This window comes from Mustela nigripes, chromosome 2 (genome assembly GCF_022355385.1).
Source record: "Mustela nigripes isolate SB6536 chromosome 2, MUSNIG.SB6536, whole genome shotgun sequence".
Taxonomy (NCBI): domain Eukaryota; kingdom Metazoa; phylum Chordata; class Mammalia; order Carnivora; family Mustelidae; genus Mustela; species Mustela nigripes.
Window position 1 is genome coordinate 179,356,597 of NC_081558.1, and position 22,269 is coordinate 179,378,865.

Consider the following 22,269-nt stretch of genomic DNA (forward strand, 5'->3'; position numbering starts at 1 on the left):
GTTTATACCAGGTTCCAAGCTAACATTTTACAATTACAAACTTATTTAATTTTCAAATATCATATCCAGTTGGTACTGTTATTAACCCCATTTTGTAAATGGGAAACTGAAGGCTAAACAAGTAGTTTGTCCAAGATCACACATCTAGCTATTGGGCTCAGATTTTGAACCAAGTCTAACTCCACAATCTTGAATCTGTGCTCTTAACGATTACATTATTTTGGCTCCTATTACTTTATGTTGACTGTTTTTCAGGGAAAGAAAATTAAATCTAAAGATCAATTACCCTCATTTCTGGTTGCCTTCATATCTCTTGTTGACAACTAAAATGGTTTTAATGTGTAGACTCAATTTTTTTTTTTTTTTTAATAAACCAGTTCTCAAATTATACCAGAAATTCAAAGAACTTTCAAAGGAAATTTTATTCAGAACTTGAATTCCACTTAAAGATTATTTAGAGGGGCCCCTGGGTGGCTCAGTGGGTTAAAGCCTCTGCCTTTGGCTTGGATCGTGATCTCAGGGTCCTGGGATTGAGCCCCACATCAGGCTCTCTGCTCAGCGGGGAGCCTGCTTCCTCCTCTCTGTCTGTCTCTCTGCCTACTTGTGATATCTGTCTGGCAAATAAATGAATAAAATCTTAAAAAAAAAAAAGATTATTTAGAGAAAATAGGGGCACCTGGTTGGCTCAGTGAGTTTAGTGTCCAACACTAGATTTCAGTTTAGGTCATGATCTCAGGGTTGTGAGATCAAGGTGTGTGGATTCTGCTTAAGATTCTTTCTCTCCCTCTGCCCCTCCCCATCATGCTCACACATACTCTCTTCAAACGTCTCTCTCTCTATATATATAAAAATAGTAAGACAAAAAAATAAATTAGACTTGCAATTCCAGATTAAAAATGTACCATAGACTGGGGTGCCCGGGTGGCTCAGTTGGTTAAGTGCCTGCTTTTGGTTCAGGGCATTATCCCAGGGTCCTGGGATTGAGTCCTGCATTAGGCTCCGGGCAGGGAGCTTGTATTTCCCTCTGCCTGCCTGCCTCTCTCTCCTCTCTCTCTCACACACACACACAAAAAAACTTTGAAAAAATATATCCTAGACCAAAGAAAAGATATATTATAAGAGCTGATATATAAATTCTTGAAACCAATGATGATTATAGAGAAGAGGAAAAAAAAAAACAGGGGAAACATTATTATTTGAGTATTCATAATATGAAGCCTCAAATTTATACATCTGCTTAAGGAACTGAAACTCCTCATCATTGCTCACTGGTAAACAATTGCCTTCACTTAACAGTAATGTCTACTCCTGCTTCTGACATCAATTTTCAGGTTGACTGTTTCAAAAATATAGGTACCTGCAGATATAGCCACACAAATGAAATGCAAAATGATTGCCAACTGAAATTCAAAATCTTTTAAAGGATAGAGAATTTCATTAAGTCAAGTTCAATGATGTTTTTAGAGCTCTTTGAATCACATCAGTGTCATGGATAAATGAGTGGAAGAAATTCTCTTTTCACTGCTTTTTCATAGAAATTAAGCTTCACATTGTGTTTGAATTAGATTTGTAAGGGGTAACAATCTATATAACCAGAGGAAAGGGCTAAAATTCTCTTGAAAAAATACTAAAAATTTTGGTTAATTAAGAACAGTGGACAGGCTGGCAGATTTCTGTTCTTTGTAACTTAAAATACAATTTTCTATAATATGCTTTATAACCCATGTGGTTAAACTTCCTTCAGAAGTTTGTGGTAAAAAGATGTGGTATATATACACAATGGAATACTATGCAGCCATCAAAAGAAATGAAATCTTGCCATTTGCAACAACATGGATGGAACTAGAGCGTATCATGCTTAGCGAAATAAGTCAAGCAGAGAAAGACAACTATCATATGATCTCCCTGATATGAGGAAGTGGTGATGCAACATGGAGGATTAAGTGGGTAGAAGAATAAATGAAACAAGATGGGATTGGGAGGGAGACAAACCATAAGTGACTCTTAATCTCACAAAACAAACTGAGGGTTGCCGGGGGGAGGGGGTTTGGGAGAAGGGGGTGGGATTATGGACATTGGGGAGGGTATGTGATTTGGTGAGTGCTGTGAAGTGTGTAAACCTGGTGATTCACAGACCTGTACCCCTGGGGATAAAAATATATGTTTATATATATATATAATAATAGCACTTGTGAAATAAACATTAAGTAACACAGGTAAAAAAAAAAAAAAAAAATATGCTTCCAAGACTTGTTATGAAAGTATTTATATTCTTTTTCTCATTAACTATGAGTAAACATAGGGAGAAGATATGTAAACTTGATTACCAGCAGTGAAAACACATATATCTCTAATCTGTACTGAGACTTTTTTTTTTTCAGTCAACATTGGTTTATTTATTCTTTTACTTGCATTCCACCCCCTCATTCAATTATTATTACTATTATTTGTAGATGTTTACATATATTTAAATGTACAAATCTTAGATCTAGGTTTTAAAAAGATACAGTGTGCAATCTACAACCTGTCATGATATAAAACATTTTGCATCTTCTCCAAAATTCCCTTTATCCTTTTCTAGTCTTGCCTATTCCCCTCCCCCCACCACCTTCAGCCGAAACATTGCTCTAATTTTTTTTGAAACTTAAAGTTTTTCCTGTTTTAGGACCTATATGATGGAAACTCCTGTATGTACTTTTGTTTGTTTGTTTCTGGCCACTTTTGCTCAGCTTTTCTCTGAGATTCTGTGTGTGTGTGTGTGTGTGTGTGTGTGTGTACAACACCCTCCCTATCCATTCATCTATTGATGGGCACCTAGCTTGATTCCAGATCTTGGTTATTATAAATAATGATATAAATAAAATATTGTAAATAATAATGTAGTTCCCTCTGTTGTGTTGCTTAGGGGCATTCTGTTGTATAAATGTACTACAATTTATTATCTATTCTTTTGTCAAAGGACATTTTGGTTGTTCTCAGTTTTGTGCTATTGGGAATGAAGTTGCTGTAAATGTTCTTATATACATTGTTTTATAAAGACATTTTCATTCCTGTTGGATAAACCTCCAGGAGGAGAATTACTGCATCCATAGATAGGTCTGTGATTAACTTCATAAAGAATTGTCTAAACAGTTTTCCAAAGTGGTGGTATTGGCAATGTATACGAGTTGCAACTGTTCTACATCCTGCTAACATTTGACATTATTTAAGCTTAGGCATTTTCATGAGTATGTACTAGTATCTCTGTGTGTGTGTGTGTTATTGATATGTAGTTGACATGCAATGTTACATAGGTTTCAGGTTCACAGCATAGTGATTTAACGAGTTTATACTTGATGAAGTGCTCACACACAAGTGTAGCTACCATCTCTCCCCATACAATGCTATCATGGTACTACTGACTGTATCACTTTTATTCCTATGACTCACTCAATCCCTAACTGAAAACCTTTATCTCCCACTCTGCTTCACCCATTTGGCCCATCCTTCCCACTCCCTCCCTCTGGCAACCTTAGTTTTCTATATTTGAGTCTGCTTCTGCTTTTTGTTTATGCATTCATTTTCTTTTTTTTTTTGTATGTTTTTTTATTGCACGTGGAAGTGAAATCCTATAGTATTTCTTTCTTAGTGTGACTCCTTTCACTCTAGGTCTATCAAGTTTTTGTAAATGGTAAGATCTCATCCTTTTTACAGCTAAGTAAAATTCCAGTGTGTGTGTGTGTGGACAACAGCCTCTATATCCATTCATCTATTGATGGGCACCTAACTTGATTCCAGATCTTGGTTATTGTACATAATGAGATGCAGTAAGCATAGAGGTGCATGTTTTTTTGAATTAGTGTTTTCATTTTCTTTGGGTAAAATACCCAGAAGTGGAATTACTGGATTGTATGGTATTTTTATTTTTAATTTTTTTGAGAAACCTCCATACTGTTTTCTGCAGTAGCTATCCTTGTTTGCATTCCCACCAACAGTGTGTGAAGGTTCCTTTTGCTCCATAGCCTCACCAACACTTGTTGTTTTTGATCTTAGCCATTCTGACAAGCGTAAGGTGATATCTTCTGGTGGTTTTGATTTTCATTTCCCTGATGATGAGTGATGTTGAACATCTTTTTATGTTTTTCACATATACAGTCTATTGACTGTAGATTTTGAACATCTTTTTATGTCTTCCACATATACAGTCTATTGACTGTATATATGTCTTCTTTGGAAAAATGTCTACTCAGATTCCCTGCTCCTTTTCTAATCTGATTGGCATTTTGGGGGGGAGGTCAAATTGTGTAAATTATTTATATATTTTGGATATTAACTCCTTATCAGATACATCATTGGCAAGTATTTTCCCCATTCAGTAGGTTGCCTTTTTGTTTGTTGATGTTTCTTTTGCTGCTCAAAATCTTTATTTGGTGCAGTCCGGATAGATTACTTTTGCTTTTGTTTCTCTTGCCTCAGGAGAGATGTCTAGAAAAACTTTGCTATGGCTGATGTCCTAGAAATTACCACCTGTGTTTTCCTCTTGGAGTTTTATGGTTTTAGGTCTCACATTTGGATCTTCAATCCATTTTGAATTTCTTTTTGTGTATAGTGTGAGAGTCATCCAGTGTCATTCTTTTGCTTGTAGTTATCCAGTTTTCCCAGCACTATTTAATGAAGAGGCTATATTTCCCCCATTGCATATTTTTTATGGCTTTCTATTCCATTTCTTTGAGTTATTTTTGTACCAGTACTATACTGTTTTGATTGCTAAAGCTTTGTAGTGTATCTTGAAATCTAGGATTGTGATACCTTCAGCTTTGTTCTTCTTTCTCAAGATTGCTTTGGCTATTTGAGGTCTTTTGTGATTCCACACAAATTTTAGTATTATTTGCTCTAGTTCTGTGAAAAGTATTGGTATTTTGATAGACATCACACTAAATCTGTAAATTGCTTGGGTAGAATGGGATGTCTCTTTTATTTGTGTTGTCTTCAGTTTCTTTCATCAGTGTTTTATAGCTTTTTCACCTCCTTGGTTAAGTTTATTTCTAGGTATTTCATTCTTTTTTGATGCAGATGTAAATGGATTTGTTTTTTTAATTTCCCTTTCTGCTACTTCACTATTAGTGTATAGAAACACAATTGATTTTTGTATATTTTGCATCCTGCAACTTCAGTGAACTTAATTATTCTAATAGTTTGTGTGTGTGTGTGTGTGTGTGTGTGTGTCATTTTTGGGTATTCTCTGTATAGTATCAGGTCATATGCAAATACTGGCTGTTTAACTTCTTCCTTACCAGTTTGGATGCCTTTAATTACTTCTAATTGCTGTGGCTAGGACTTCCAGTACTATATTGAATGAAAGTGATGAGAGTGGACATTCTTGTCCTATTTCTAATCTTAGAAGGAAAATTCTGTTTTTCACCATTGAATATGATGTTAGCTGTGGTTTTTCATATATGACCTTTGTTGTGTGAAGGTATGTTCTCTCTGAACCCACTTGTTGAGAGTTTTACTGAGACCTTTAGTTCAATTAGCTAAACTCTAATAGTATCATGAAATTTTAGTACCTTTATTGATACAAGAATAAATATTTTACAAGACTTTTTTCTTCCACGTGGTAAGAGAGGTGATTTTACATAGCATTTAAATTCTCCAGGAATTAAAACTCATGTTCACCAGATTTCTTAATAAATACAATTGAAATTTATACTTTATAATACAGCTCAATCACATTAAAGTCTACAATCTGATTCTACAAATTGAAGAGGAAATTGGCAAGAATTATGACATTATAGGGCCTTTAAAAGAGACTTATTTGAATATCAAGTGATTCAAAGAAGAGAAGATAGATGAAGCAGTTGGCAATTTTTGCATGAATTTTTCTCTTTAAGTTCATGCTATAAAAGTCAAATGTAAAGTGAAAGCTTTTGAATCACAATATCACACAATTTTCCAGAATTATGATAGAAAGTCAACACTTGATTTATTCTTTGTTCTAAGAATTAGCCTAGATGAAATTTGAATATATCTTAGCTAAATGCCATGGATTTGGATGAAATGGAAGAGGACGCATACAATATATAAGCAAACTCATAACTGAGTTATTAAAGGAAGTAATGTAAAAAAATAGGCAATTACCTAGGTGCCTTTTATTATAGCTAGTCAGGAAGTAGTAACAAATTGGACCATTAGTAAGAAATTAAGCATCATAGTTACTGAGAAAGAATCTTACCATTATATTGAGTGCTAAAAAGTGGTTTGCTAGGATTATGATCCTGTTAATATAACAGGCTAGAATATTCATATTTTTGTACCTATTGAAAGCAACTGAAAATTCTGGATAAAAACTTGAAAACTAGATACTTTAAAAGCATCAAACAGTGGCAATATAGTGAAAAATCACCAGGCTAACTGTAAGTGGGAACCAGAGGATGTATGAACATTTAGAGTGCCAAAGTCATGTTTTCCCTGACAAAATGGGCCACAAAGGGTTGCACAGTTATAGTAATGGTGAACCAAAAATACATTGAACCACCTGCTTGGCCAAGGAGGCTGTGAATAAAGTTGCTTTGTTACTGAGCAGAGCATGAAAGCAAAACAAATAAAACAAATTTACTGAGGCCTGTGTTTTGTGTTGGTTGGCTTGTTAGTTTTTGCCAAGCAAAGAGCCTCTCTTGGTGATTGTTCCAAGTGCATTTGAAAAAATTGGGTGCAGTGTTTTGTACAAGTCAAGCCCAATTTGTTGATAGTGTTGCTCAAAAATTCTGTATCCTTACTGACTTACTGTCTTATTATTTTAACAAATATTGGGACAAGGGGTGTTAAAACTTTAAAGTGGATTCCTCGTAGACAATGACTGTTAGAGCTTTTTTTATTCAGTTGTAGTTTTTAAATTATAGTGTGTAGATATACATTCAATCTATCATTGGAGTTGGATTTAATCTACATCTTGCTATTTGTACTGTATGTTTTGGAAAGACTAATAAAACAATAATCTTGTAGTGAGACGCGTCCAGATAGACAAGTCAATAATCACCGATATCGGTAATGGAAACCAGCTACAAGAATAGGTACTGCAGACTTCCTAAATGACAAAAAAATATAACTTTGGGCCAAGGTTTGACCTGTGACCATTTTTATATACTTCTCATATTAGAAGCAACTTTTACATTACTAAAGGGTTGGAAAAGAAAGAAAACAGAAAACAAAGAATATGCAATAGATTCTATTTGTATTCCACAAAACTTCAAATATTTATTTTCTGGCCCTTTAAAGATAAAAAGTTTAACCCCTGTAAATTTAAGAAAGTTGATCTACTGGGTAAAATTGTAGAAAAATATTACTTCCCAAACTAAGAGGAAATAGAATATTTACATGGTCTAAAACCATTAGCAAAATTCAACAAGAGACAAAAATCTTCCCCAAAAGAACACTAGCCCAGATGGCCTCACGGATATGTTCTACCAAACATTATTGGAAGACTCTTCCAGAAAATAGAAACAATGTAAGGAATATACTTTGTCTCATTATATAAAGCTAGCATAATTTGGATACCTAAAGTTATAAGTATAATACAAACAGAACAACTTCATGAGCCAATCTCTCTATGAACGTAGAGACAAAAATCAAATGATGAGACTAAATCTAACCATTTAAAAAAAATGCATCATAACTCAGAATTATCTCAGGAAAGCAAGGAAGGTTTATCACCAGAAACTAAAGTTGACACAATATCATGTTAAAGGAGCAAATTCACATGATCTCAATAAATGCAGAAAAAAATTAGATTTATTAAAAAATTTTAAAATATAATAAAAATAGTCTCAAAAGGAGTCCCTTGTGCTCAGCCCATGTCACCAGACTGAGACAATACCTAACCAATTTGCCATTTCAGCTTCTTTCAGGAATGTACTCTTAACCAGTCTGTCTGGAATATTTTTGTCAGCACTAGTGAGGTAATCTGACACTCACCAATGAAAAGTGACCTTATTGGAAACAATCCACTCTACTAGAATAACTCCTTTCCCTAACTCCTTTCCCTACCTCCTTCGGTCTATAAAAGACTGATTTTGTGCAGCTCCTTAGAACTTTCTATTTGTTAGATAGGATGTTGCCTAATTCATGACTCATTGAATAAAGCCAAGTAGATTTTTATATTTATTTGGATAAAATTCACAAATATAAAAAGTCCTTTCTCTTTACAACTTCTTAAACTAATATCTGCAGTAACACTTCAAAGACCAACTTCACATAAAATCAGGAATGAGGAGACCCGTTCTAATGTTCAATACTTCATTTGAATGTCTAGTCAGCACAGTAAGACAAGCTAAATAAAAGAATTTCAAACAATGATACAAATGATCATTATCAATTGCTTATGATATTATCTGTTCAAAATCTAAGAATTCATATTTGCATATTTAGGTACTTCTCCAAAATCCTAATAAGACCAATAAATGGACAATATAGAAATTATTAGGCCAAAATCTAAATGGTAAAGGGAATCCAGGATAGATAATTCAAACCAGACTCTAATGAAACTAGGATGTGAAGTTGAGCTGTGAGCTTGATGGCTGCCCTTCAGAATAATACTCTCTGCCCTTTTGAAATAATAGTCTGCACTCTTATTTTTACATCTTAAACTTGCATTTACTCCCAGATAATTGCAGTCTGATTCCCACTCAGTGTCACTGAGTCACACAAACAACCCAGTCTGTGTGTCTAACTGCCTGTTAGAATATGCCTATGTATGCTCATCTCTTTTTTTTCCCTTTTTTTCCACTTTTCCTTGCTTTCCTCCTTCTCTTGCATTCTTTTCTTCTTTCTGAGTGCAAACAATCATTAATAACTTTGTCATCAAAGGTAGAAGAAAGAAATCTTCATGGAATAGATCTTTTTTCCTTGAAACAGTAATTTTTTAAAATTTATTTGTTAAAAGATTTATTAGAGCACAATTGTGAATGGGGGGAGGGGCAGAGGGAGAGGAAGAGGGAGAATCCCAAACAGACTCCCTGCTGAGTATGTGGAAAGTCAAGACCCTGAGGTCATGACCTGAGACAAAATCAAGTGTTAAATGCTGAACTGACTGAGCCACCCAGGCACCTCTGAAACAATAATACTAAAAGGGTCTATTTTAGTTATGTAGATAAGTTAGAACAAAAGATGTTTAGATGATATTAACTTGAATTTAATCTTGATTCTAATATTTTTGAGTTAATGTACATTTTAGTATCACAATTATACTAATATTGATACATTTTCATCAGGAACATGTCATCTGACACAGGCTATATTAAGCAAGTTTACCTCATTTTCTTTACAGCAAATTTAAATTGCTTCCCACTTTTTTGATCCTAATTTTATTGCAATTGTTTTCATTATTTTTGTCATTGTTTCAAAGAATTCTGGGCACCTGTCAACTGTATCAAATTGTATTGCTCATGTTTCTGTTATTGGGATCTTTCTTTGTTTTCATTTCCACCATGTCCAATATTCTTGGATTGTTCTCTGGCAAGTGTAAAATATATAAAACTATTGGATTTTTCTCTCATTTTAGCTATCTGCAATTTTAAATGTTAACTTCATATTTTATTCTTTTTTTTCTTTAAAGATTTTATTTATTTGACAGAGAGAGATCACAAGTAGGCAGAGAGGCAGGCAGAGAGAGAAGGGAAAGTGGGGTTTGATCCAGGACCCTGAGACCATAACCTGAGTTGAAGGCAGAGGCTTAGCCCACTGAGCCACCCACCAGGTGCCCTTGTTGATTATTTCTATGAAATAGTTTATAAAAATTTCCACTAAGACTTATGAAATGAGTAAACACGATTTTCTATAAATCATTTTTTAACTCAAATATCTATTACTAGGTCCATGGAAAACTTCCCCTCGGTTCTTCCTGAGACTCTGTCCTCCTCTGTAAAATTTTGTGTTTTCTGGATAACACCATGCATACCAGTACACAGTGCTTTATCAGTAGTAGATTCAGTCAGGTTGGTACAGATGCCTGGTTCCTGTCTGTATGCCCCTTCGGTACCAGCCCATTTCTTTTGATCTATTTCAGTAATGTATCATCAGTGAGACTGCCTACATTTGTTTCCATTTGTTTCATATGCAGTGCAAACATTTCTCTCAGGTGCTGATCTACTCATGTGCCATGAGGTGCTGCTCACAAGCAGAGCTCAGTTTCTCTTTGCCCCTATGACCTATAGTTATCTCTTGTCAATACTTTAGTTATTGACTAAATACTTGTATTGACCAATAGTTTAGCTATAGTTATCCACTGTCAATACTTTTTTCTTTCAAGGTAATTGGAAAGCTGTGATTTATTTAAGTATAACTAACATACACCTTTATCAATTTCACTCATTCCCTTCCCCTCACAAACCACCTCTCTGGCAACCACTAGTTTGTTTCCTGTATTTAAAAGTCTTTTTTTTTTTTTTTTTTTAACTCTCCTTTTTTGTTGTTGCTAGTTTGTCCTGTTTCTTAAATTCCACATATGAGTGAAATCATATGGTATTTGTCCTTCTCTTAACTGACTTATTTCACTTAGCTTTATACCTTCTGGGTCCCACCACCCTCCCCCCCCATATTGTTGTAAATGACACAATTTCATTCTTTTTGGATGAGAAATACTCCATTTTTGCCTTCATCTATCACTAAACACTGGTTGCTCCACATCTTGGCTATTATAAATGCTACAATAGACATAAGGGTGTATAGATCTCAAATTAGTATTTTTGGAATTTTTTTTAAACTAGCCAGCATTGGAATTACTGTATCATATGATATTTTTATTTTAAATTTTTGAGGACTCTCCATACTGTTTTCCACAGTGTTTGCATCAATTTGCATTCCCATCAAGCATAAAGTGATATCTCATCGTGGTTTTAATTTGCATTCCCTGATGATTGGTGATGTGGAGTATCTCTTCATGTTGATCATTTTTGGTCATTTCTATGTTTTCTTTGGGAAAAAGTCTATTCAGGCCCCTGCCTCCTCTAATCTATTGATTCCCCCCCAAAGTATTTTTCCTCTAGTGTATTCAGTTATTGAATTCTTCATCTCTGATTGGTTCCTTTTAATATTTTCTAACTTTGTTGAAGGTCTCACTGGGATCCTCCATTCTTCTCAAGTCCAATAAGTATCGTTATGACCATTACTTTGAATTCCTTATTAGGTATATTTCTTACCTCCATTTCATTTATGACTTTTGCTGTGGTTTTGTCCTGCTCTTTCATTTGGGACACATTCCTCTGTCTCCTCATTTTGTCGAACTCTGTATTTGTTTCTATATATTAGGAAAATCTGTTATATCTCCTGATCTTGAAAATAGTGACTTTATGAGGAAGAGGTCTTGAGGTGTTTTGTAACATATTTCCTTTGTTCACCAGAACCAGACATTTCAGGGGTGTCTCCTATGTATGTTGTGTGTGCCCTAGTTGTAGTTGAGCCTCATTTGTCTTCAGGCCAATTGTCAGTTGTCAGTTGGGCCAGTTGTCAGTTAAGGGACCAATCTGGGACCACAGTGGGTTTATAGTTGGATGGTGTCAGCAGTCAGACTGGACCATTTTTTGCCAGGGCTGTGGTTCTACTGATCTATAGGATGTTTTCTCCTCCTTGTTCCTGAGAGACTCTCACTGGTGGGCAGGGCTGGCAGTGGGACAGATACATTTCAGGGCTGCAGAGGTACTTACAACCCGGCATTTCTCCACACTGCCAGTGATAAGGTTCAGCTGCGGGAGCTGCGGAGGAACTGGTATGTGATGTTCTCTCTCCAGGGCAGGAGTCACTTTGGGATGTTGCTGGTCCTTTGCTTTGGAAGGATCCCTGCTGAGTGGGTGGTTTAAATGGGGTGGATTCTCAAAGTGTGGGGGCAGGTTATGCTGTGTGAGCAAGATGGGTGGGGAGTGTTGGTGCTATTTCCTGCCAGTGTCTGGCTATCAAGGCTGGGGGAGGGGTCAGGAAAATGGTGACTGCCAGCTTTTCTGTTTTTGAAGAAGTCTCCTAAAGATCCCTGTCCCTCTAGCACATGTTCTGAGATTAGTACATAAAGCTTCATGCATAATCCTAAGGTGCTTTTTAAACTGTTGTTTATATGTTATATCTCAGTGCTGTCTCTTTAAGGGCAGGGACTCAGTTTTCTATTGCTCTCAGGCTCTCCCAGAGAGCTTGATGATTCTTAAGGCACCCAGAGTTAAGCCCTGTGGCTTATAAAAACTAGGAAAATTACGCCACACTGGTTTTCAAAAGCCGAATATTATGGGCATGTATCTTTCCAATGCAGGTCCCACGAGGCTGGGGTACCTGGTGTGGGGTCTACTCCTCTCATTTCCCCATGATTATGGTATCACTTCCATTTGTGGTTAGTCTCCCCAGAAGTCTGGTTTCTGATCACGTCTCTGTCCCTTCTACCTTTCTTACGTGTCCTTCTCTCTGCAGTTAACTGTGGAAAGTCTGTTCTGCTTGTCTTTGGGTGGTTTTTTTCCATTGGTTGTACTGATACAGATATTAGCTAGGTGTGTTCTTGGGATAGATAGATGAGCTTAGGATTCATCTACTCCACCTTCACAGAACCCTCCAAAAGTATTTCTTTTTCATCTTTGGGGCAGGGATCCCACTTCCTTTTTTCCTTCACAAGAACGTACTCTTTACTCAGAGATTGATCCATCTTTCTTTCATTCCTTATTTTTCATTATTTTACCTCTAAATTCTTCTAAGAATTTAAAATATGTAATAAAAACTTAAGGGTATTTCTGTAGTTTGTGCTCCTACAATTTCCCTTAAGGCATGAAAATAGAGGACAGGCTGCTTGCTTTAGTGATGTCCACCGCCTCCAAAAAGACAAAACAGAAAACAAAAGACCAAAAACCAAACCCAAACCAAAACAATATATAAAAACGAAATAAACCAAAACAAAAAACTAACAAGAAATAGGTAAATTATTTCAAAATATTACAAGGCCATGTTACATAATTTTTATATAACCGGTTATTACATTTCCTAATGCTGTCAATAGAATGTGATTCTTTGGTTAGGCTTCTTGTAAATAATAATACATTTTCCATTTGGATGTTTTAGTGGCAGTGAGCTTTAGTTTGTGTTTATATCTCTAGCAGTCAAATTAGTTGGTGTAAAAAGTTCAAAGTATGCATTTCTTTTAGCAAGGAGCTGAGGGCATTCGTGGGACAGAGGTATGTTAGATAAGGTTTAGGAAAGGTTAAAATTGTCAGCTTTTGGCAAATAGGTACTCATTGCATTAAGGAAAAGGTAAATATAATAGGATGAGTTTTGGCTTCATAAAAAATTCTCCCCGTTTTATTCCTTATTTTGTGTTTTAATTTTTGCTGGGGATAAAAGAGGAAACTTGTGTGGGAACATCTCCTAGAAGGGAGGAGGCATAAAATTGAAACCTTCATTCATTTTCCTTTGGAATCTACTGAAACAGAAACAGTTCTGATGTTCTGGTATTGCCCTGACTGATTTTCTCCAACCTTCATCCACCCAGCTCCAGAAGAAGGGAAATACACCAGGCGCATGGACTCAGTACAGGATTCTGGGTGATCTTGAATGAGAACTTCCTCATGACTTGCTTGTGTCTGATTCAGGGAGCTTCTCCTGATCAGATCTGTGCATCATATGTTTTGGAGTGAGAGCATAGTAAGAGTTGCTGCATAAATTTCTGTGTATATGTAAGAAAATGATTTGTGAAATCTGGGGCTGAGGTCTATGATAATCAGGACCTGGCAGTGATTGAGTGTAACCCAGGGAGGTACAGTTCCTCTTCTCCTACCCTAGGAGGTAGTCTAGAGACTAGTCTAGAGATGTGTCACATCAGTGGCCAATGGAGGCTGTGGAACTGTAATAACACATAGAAACAGAAAGCCAAAACAGAGCAGACAATTGGCCCACTGAAATGGCCCAGACTGTTCAATTTCTTTTCCATGAAGTAATTGGAACTGATTGTGATTTTTTTTGAACAATTGACACCTTGAACAGTTCTTGGATTTTTCCCAGTAGTAGAATATTTTACCACAGAAATAAGAAAATATTTCAAACAGGGAAATGGGACTGATGGTATTTAATTTAAATATTAAACATAGATTTTAGATAACAGTATTGAAGAACAAAGTGAGAGGCTTGACTCTGACACCACTACTTGACATTAAAGCTTACTATAAACTAATCAAGAAATCCAGACAGTTTAATAGTGGTGAAAGAAGAGAGAAATACATCAGTTGAACAGAATGAAGTGCCCAGAAATAGACCCGCATAAATATAGTCAACTGATCTTTGACAAAGGAACAAAGGCAATGCAATGGAGAAAGGACAGTCTTCTCAACAGATGGTATTAGAAAAAGTGGATGTCCATGTACAAAAAAATAAATAAAGACCTTTCTCCTTTCACAAAAATTAACTCAAAATGGATTCTAGACCAAAAAGTAAAACACAAAGTTACAAAACTTCAGAAAATAGGAGAAAAATCTAGCTGACCTTGGATTTGGCAATGAGTTTTAGATATAATAAAAGCAAAACCTATGAAAGAAAAGCCACAATCTGGGAGAAAATATTTGCAAAACACATCTGATAAAGGACCAAAATATTCAAAGAACTCTTAAAACTTAATGAAGGAAAAAAAAACTTAATGATGACAAAATAACCCAATTTAAAAATGGACAAAAGATCTCACCAAGGATGGTGTACAGATGACAGCTAAACAAATGAAAGGATGCTGACCCCCATGTGTCATTAGGTGATTGCTGATTACATAAGATACAACTACATTCCTGTTAAAACGATTAAAATCCCAAGCACCAGCATACCAAATGCTGTCAAGGATCTAGAGCAACAGGAACTCTCATTTACTATTGGTGGGAATGCAAGATGACTTAACCGCCTTGGAATTCTCTGCTTTCTGGTAAATTTTTCTATGAATCTAAAACTGCTCTAGAAAATAAAGTTTATTGAAAAAAATTTAAAAATTCTGTGAAATAAACTGGTGAAATGGGGTATGTAACTTAGGAGCAGATACAAATGTGGGGGCACAGAAAGATTAAATAACTTGCCAGGTCAGTTTGAGTCTGTGGTTTGCCCTGGACTATTCTGTTTTAGATAATTAGATACCATTTTTATTTTATCACATACTTCCATGCATATAATCTCTACTTCATACTACATCAGCCTGTTTTGTTACACTATCACTTTCTAATTAAAAAACATAGAACAAGACAAACTTTTGTAAACCAACAGTCTTTCCTAGAGAGTTAGGGGTCATAGAGAGAGGTAAAACCAAACAACAAATATAAAAACCTAAATTAGCAGGTGTAATTTCCAACTTTTAAAAGTCTCATAAACTACTTGCCACTGGGATTTCTTCTTGGCCCATTGTCCTAAGAAGAATCCAACTTCTGGCTGTTCTTTAATCATTTCTCTCCTGCTTTTTCCTCAACAATTTTAAAGGGAAAAAAATGAGAGATTAGAAAAATATTTACCCAACATTATTTCTCTTATGAAAAAATCCCAATTATTTCTTTGATATTTGTTTGGCTTTCCCACTGAGTAACCTCACCCACCAGCCAAGTAGCCCGTCAATTCATTTCCATTCCTGTGAGGACAATTACTTTCCAAAGAGATGAATATTGGTGGTTTTTCTTGGACCATACTGTATAGATAATTACATTTTATACTTTCACAGAAATATCCAAATTAATATCATTATTCCTAACATAATTTCTGTTTAGATATGTTGAATATAGAAACTACATCTTTTGTTGTTGATGTTGTTTTACAAAAACTACTTCTTCCCAGAGATGTCTTTTGGGCAAGTTACATAAGTTTTAATGATTTCCGTTCTTCACCTATAAAATGGATATGATAATGATCATTACTTAATAAGGTGATTGTTAAAAAATTAAATGAGTTTCATTTATTTCATTTATTCTGCTGTGAAGTGTGTAAACCTGGTGATTCACAGACCTGTACCCCTGGGGATAAAAATATATGTTTATAAAAAATAAAAAAAAAAATTAAATGAGTTAATATATGAAATAAGCCCAGAACTATGTATCAATTTATTTCATTACTCTATAGCTAATATTATTATTAGTTTTATTTATTAGCAGAGATGTAACAATATCTTTAAATTTAAAATATGCTTAATACTATAGTTATTTCATGGAAACCTCATTTTGAAACTATTCACTTAAAATCCAAGTTGCCCATATATCTGCAAATTGCAACTTTGTGCTTATGATGCCAATAAAATTGCCCATCTCAGAAGGCTGTTAGAAATTATATTGATGATCAAACCTAATAAATGCTATCTTAGAGTACAAAAATAACTTGAATCCAGGATAAGTCCCATTGCATCCAAACCAGGTGAGAGGAGATGGAGATAATCACCACATTATGAAGGTACATTGTCCTAGGAGTTGAGAAATAAAATGGAATAAGAATTTAACTCTCAGGCTGTCATATGTCCTATATATATAGAGAGAGATTTAAATGGTCTGAGATGCTTAATCCTAGCACTAATGGACTCTGAGAGTATTGGGAAACCGGGAACATAAATATAAATCTTGTCCAGAGAAATATTCTTATGAGGACAAAGTCCCACAAATGTATGTTTTGACTTATGTTTATATGTATAGCCACAAAACCCCTTTCTTGTTAGTGCCCAAGATGATGGCAGGCGTCTTATATCCTTGTGACACCCAGAGCAAAGAACCACCTCTGAATATTTTCTAACCATACCGTACACTAAGAACCAAGATGGCATGTGGTTTTTTTGGAAGATCCCAAATTATTCAATGTTATATATACCAAAATCTAGCCTCCTCTCAAATCCGTATAGATAAGTACTACAGAAAGGGGAAAGGGCAGGAAACTTGCAAGAATGCCCCCAAACTGCTAAATCAGAATCGAATCTGGGTGCATTCAAATCAGGAAAACTTATTAAAATACAGATGACAAGACTGTATCTGCTGAGATTCTATTTCACCTCATCTGTGATGGGCCAGATGTCTGTATCTAACAAGCTCTTTTGATGACGCTAAAGCACATTAAAATTCCAGCTCCCCTGAATGAGACTAGTGGAAGGAACAAAAGGAAGGGGTAGGTGTGGTCCTATGCACACTCAGGTCTTAAACTCAAAACCCTAGATGTGCATGGGAGAGGGGAGAGGCTGTTTTTCCTTCTTTGTTTAGTTTACTTGATTTTAATGTTAGTTTCTGTAGTCACATTCAGTTAAAGGCTATTAAGCTTGGTTGGTTCTGTCAAAGTGATCATGAATCTATCATCTATTTATCTATCAACACACACATGCACGTGCACACAGTGAAAATATGTTCTCAACATAATTTTGTCTTTACCTAAAAGTAATTTGGAAGTTAAAGAAAATATCATCTATCCAAATACTTATCTTATTTCCAAAGACACTGTTACCTTTTATTTGTGCTGATTCTTACCATATTCAGCAATGTTAAAAACAAAGAGCAAATGGAATAAAAAAATAGAACAAGGAGTACTGTCTTGTACAACTGACATAGAACACAATAAAACAAACTTTTTGAAACAAGTTAACAAGAAAAGATCATGAATGAATGACAGAGAAGTGTTTATCATAAATTCACTACATCCCTTACACTATATACTGAAACTCCAGATATATTAAGCAGGTATTTTGAAAATCCAGAAAAATTTTAAGTATTTTATTTGACCAGTTGATAAATACATTTGAAGGAAGTAGAAAAAATGGCAAGGAAATATTGATATGAACATATTATTTAAAATATCTATATAAAAATTATGCTAAAAATTTTAGTTACTTTAACAGTTTAAATAGAGTGTGTTTCCATTCCCAGATAATGACAACGTAGCTTTAATAAAAAGCTAAGCCAGAGTATAAGAAAGTCAAGATTTACAGGTGAACCAAGCATATGAAAATAAATTGAGAAAGAAAACATAAAGAGAAGACAAAAACAAAAGCTATGTTTATTTATAGAATTTTATTTTTACATTATCCTATTATGAAAAAGATTTGTAGAGGAAAAGTTAGATAGGAATTTTTTTTTCTCTTTAGTGATCAAATAAGTTAAACTTATCCTTTCAATCATATTAAACTCCCTAAAGCTTTTTCTTAAAAATCTGCCACCAAGTGCATATCCAAGTTTGCAGTTAATAGACATAGGTTTTGTTTTTTTTTTTTTCCGGAGTATTTTAAGTGATCTCTACACCCAACATAGAGCTTGAATTCATAACCCTGAGATCAAGAGCTTCCTGCTCTACCAACTGAGCCAGCCAGGCACCCCTGGATATAGTTTTATAGAGCTAATGCTATTTATACCTGACACAATCTTTTGGAAGGCAATATGGCAAGAACTATAAACATAGATATATTATTTGAATGAGTGGTCATTTTAGCCATTAACTTTTCGAAAAACAAAATATTTGCAGGTGGATTTTTTAAGCTGGCATAATATTTAATTTCAACAAACAATATTATTCAATTTTTATTCACAATAGTAGAAATGAGTATAAATGAGTTCTCTACTACAGAAATTGTAGAAATGAGTAGAAATTTTGAAAATTTTTAAAAAGTAATCTGAAGCTCCTCATAAAAAAGACTATAGAGAAACAAAATTACGGAACAATATGAGATATAACAATATAAATGAAGATGGCTACCTGTTCATCTTCTGAAAAATTATTCATTGAAAACAGATTGGATATTGCATTTAAGCTTCATTGACACTGTTATGTGTATCAGGATTTCATTCTTCCTTCTACTGAGTAGCATTCATTTAAGTAGTTATACCAGACTGGTTTATTCACTGATGGAAGGGCCTTTGGGTACAGGCTTTTGTGCAGTGAAAGAAGCCAAAAGCTGTGTTAATTATTCTATTTGAGACTTTGGGAAACAGACAAAACTATAGTGAAAGAAAACAGATGTATGGTTGGCAAGGTTTGGCGGTAAGGAGAAGAGTAGATTTCAAAGGCCTCTGTATTTTCTGGGCCTGCTGTAACAAATTACCACAAACTAGATTATTTAAAACATGTACGTATTAAAAGCGATTCTGGTGAAGTCTAAGAAGGAAATAAGGAACATGTTGTTTGGACCCTGGTGAAAAGGTAAAAAGACGATCCTTATTATAAGGTGACAGAAAACTTGCGTGAATTGTTTTGGGTGGAAAATAGAACTTAGAAATAATGAATTTGGTTATTTAGATAAGAGAATATTCAGACAAAGTGTTGAAGGCATGGCCTAGTTTCTCTTTGCTGCTTATAATAGAATGAAAGCAAAATGAGATAAAGTGAGGGGGGAAATGTTAACCCAAGAGGAACTGGTAACTGATGATTTGGGAAATCTTCCACATATCCACATTGTTAAAGATGAGCAAGTCTGCCTTGGACAGAAATTTGCCCCAGGATGGACCATATCCAGAGTCTCACCCATACCTGATTTAGATAACTCAGAAGATGAGACTGGGGACTTTTGGAGTTGGTCACATTTAATCGATGAGATTTTGGATTCAGAGTTGATGGAATGGGGCAAGACTTAGGGAAAAGTTAGGATTGGGGGAATGCATTTTGCATGAATCTTAGGAGACTGGAGGGCAGAGTGTTGTTGGTTGAATTGTGTCCTCCAAGATATGTTCAAGTCCTAACCCCTGCTGTCTTCAAATGTGATCTTATTTGGGAATAAGGTCTCTGCAGATACAATCAATTTCAGATAGGATCATTCTGTATTAGGGTAGGACCTCAATCCAATGACTGGATGTCTTTATGAGAGAGGGAAGTTTTAGATATACAGAGACCCAAATATACAAGGAGAACTTCATATGAAGATAGAAGCAAAGATATATTGACTTGTCCTCAGGGTAAAATTTTTAAGTACAAATTTAGAAACATCCCATTTAATCCCAGACATTTTGTAATTTCCTTTTTGAGTTTTGTTGTTGTTGTTTTGTTTTTGTTTGTACCTGCTGAATATATAGAATGGGAAGCACCAAGGTGTAGTGGTGCTGGTACCGCATTTCTGTGTTCAAATTCAGGCTCTGCATTTAGTAGCTTTCAGAACATAAGAGTTAATTATCATCTCTGTGTTTCAGTTCTCTCATCTAGAAAAAGTGGCTAAATAAAATGGAATTGCCTTATATGGTTGTTACTGGGACTAACTGAAGAGATATTTAGCCAATGAGAAGAGAACTCCTAGTTCTGTCTGCTTCCAGAACACTTTTGAAAACACTAACATATATATAGTTTTTGGCCAAATTCCTCCAACCCCACCCACATCTGCCCTTTCGCTTTGTATTTTCCTTTGTCTCTTCAAGCCCTCATTAACACTTATCTGTTTCAATCACCTTTGCCTTTTCCCTGTTTTCACGATGATGTACTTTGTTATCTTGACTCTAAAACACATGTTGCATGCATGTGTGCACAAGCACACAGTCTTTTTATATTTTATCTATAACTTCTATATTTGGAACAAAGAAGATCTTCAACGTTCAACTTAAAAAAAACAATTCTTATCAGAAATCCCACAGAAATGACTTTTGAAACTTCAATGCTCTAATTTAGCTTCCTGGGAATTTTCTAACTTTTCCAACAGAGATGGCAGGTGATGACCAGGAAATTTTGGTAACTGTGTTTTTAAGGAAATTATGAATGCTTTTGTAGAAAAAAAAATTGCTCAATAATAACTTGACCTAGTTCTCAAACTAAGAGTTAACGTATCCTGGAAATGATTGCCTTAAAATTTAGATGTAGGTCAAGTTTGACCTTATTTTATAAGCGAGAAAAATTGGATTTGCTGTTTCAAGGAAGCATAAACATTTGCATTTCTTATATTTTATTTTTAGGGAGTAAAAAACCACGGTGGTTATTTATGGTCATAGAAATCTTTTAAAAATGTTTTTAACAAGAAACAAATGTTTATGACACTTAGTTTGGAATGAAGATCTACCCATGTGACTGACATGTGGAAAAAAATCTCAATATGAAAATACCTAAAAGTGGTACTTGACAGGTCTATCACTGATTATAGCAACAATGTTAGTTTTATCCTCTCACATCAGAACTAGGGTGGTGGCATTGTGTATTTTTAAAATGAAAGGTTGAAAGCCTGTGAAAGCAAGAAGCCATCATCCCAAAACCCCAAAATTAATGCTATCTTAAGTTATGCTCTATTTTGTTAGAGATGGAACTAAATTTAGAATTAGTACTCTCTTTGAAGAATCAAAATTGGAAAGGGCTGATAGGTTTGTGGTTTATCTTTTAATATATGGGAAAATTAATTTTTTTTTTTTACATTTTCAAAATGTTGCAAGTACTTTCCACAGTGCTGCCTATAAGTGAATAAGAAGCATGAAAAGCAGCTGGCTCCATCCTGAGACTAGTGAGGATGCTGGAGTTTAAAAGCAGGTGCAGGGGATGAGCAGATGTGATAGTTCTTCTTTGCTCCTCTCTTTCCAGAAAGAAAAGGAAGAGATTTGGTGGGGAGATTTGGACCTTAGTCTGTTTGGACCTTAGTCAAGTCTGGGCTTGAGAAATGAATTCAAATTTGATATCTTAAAAGTTGACCGAAGAAACTGAGCTGGACCATGTGGGATGAAGGTGTGGAACAGAACAAAGAATGGATAGAATAACTCCCCTTGAATATGTCCTTCACAAATGGTTTGTTTTAAAAGGGTTTACAAGTCACATTGGTGATAGTTAAACCCATTGTTAAGAAGTCTTTTAAGGAAGCATTGTGGAAAATTCAATTAAAATAGCAAAGGTCTATGGGGCCTGGGTGGCTCAGTGGGTTAAGCCTCTTGCCTTGGCTCAGGTCATGATCCCAGGGTCCTGGGATCCAGCCCCACATTGGGCTCTCTGCACAGCAGGAAGCCTACTTCCCCTTTTTCTTTCTGGCTGCCTCTCTGCCTACTTGTGATCTCTGGTTGTCAAATAAATAAATAAAATCTTTAAAAAAAATAACAGAGGTCAGATAGTGAAACATTATGAAAGTAGTAAAGAGGAAATACCCTTTTGCTTGTTTATTCTCCTGTCAACCAAAAATGCAGGTCCATTCCAGGACATGCATTCTTTGTAGCCAATGTTAGAGTCTCATTGCCACAATGATTGCCATTAAGACTCTGAACTAATCCATATCTTTGTTCTCTTCCTCCCACCCCTTTCTGAATTTTTCTCACATTTCTGGTTTTCCCTACGTTTTCATTAACCCATGTCCAGTCTAAATCAGCATTTGAACACACTAACATTTATTTAGTTTTTGATCAAATTCCTCCAACC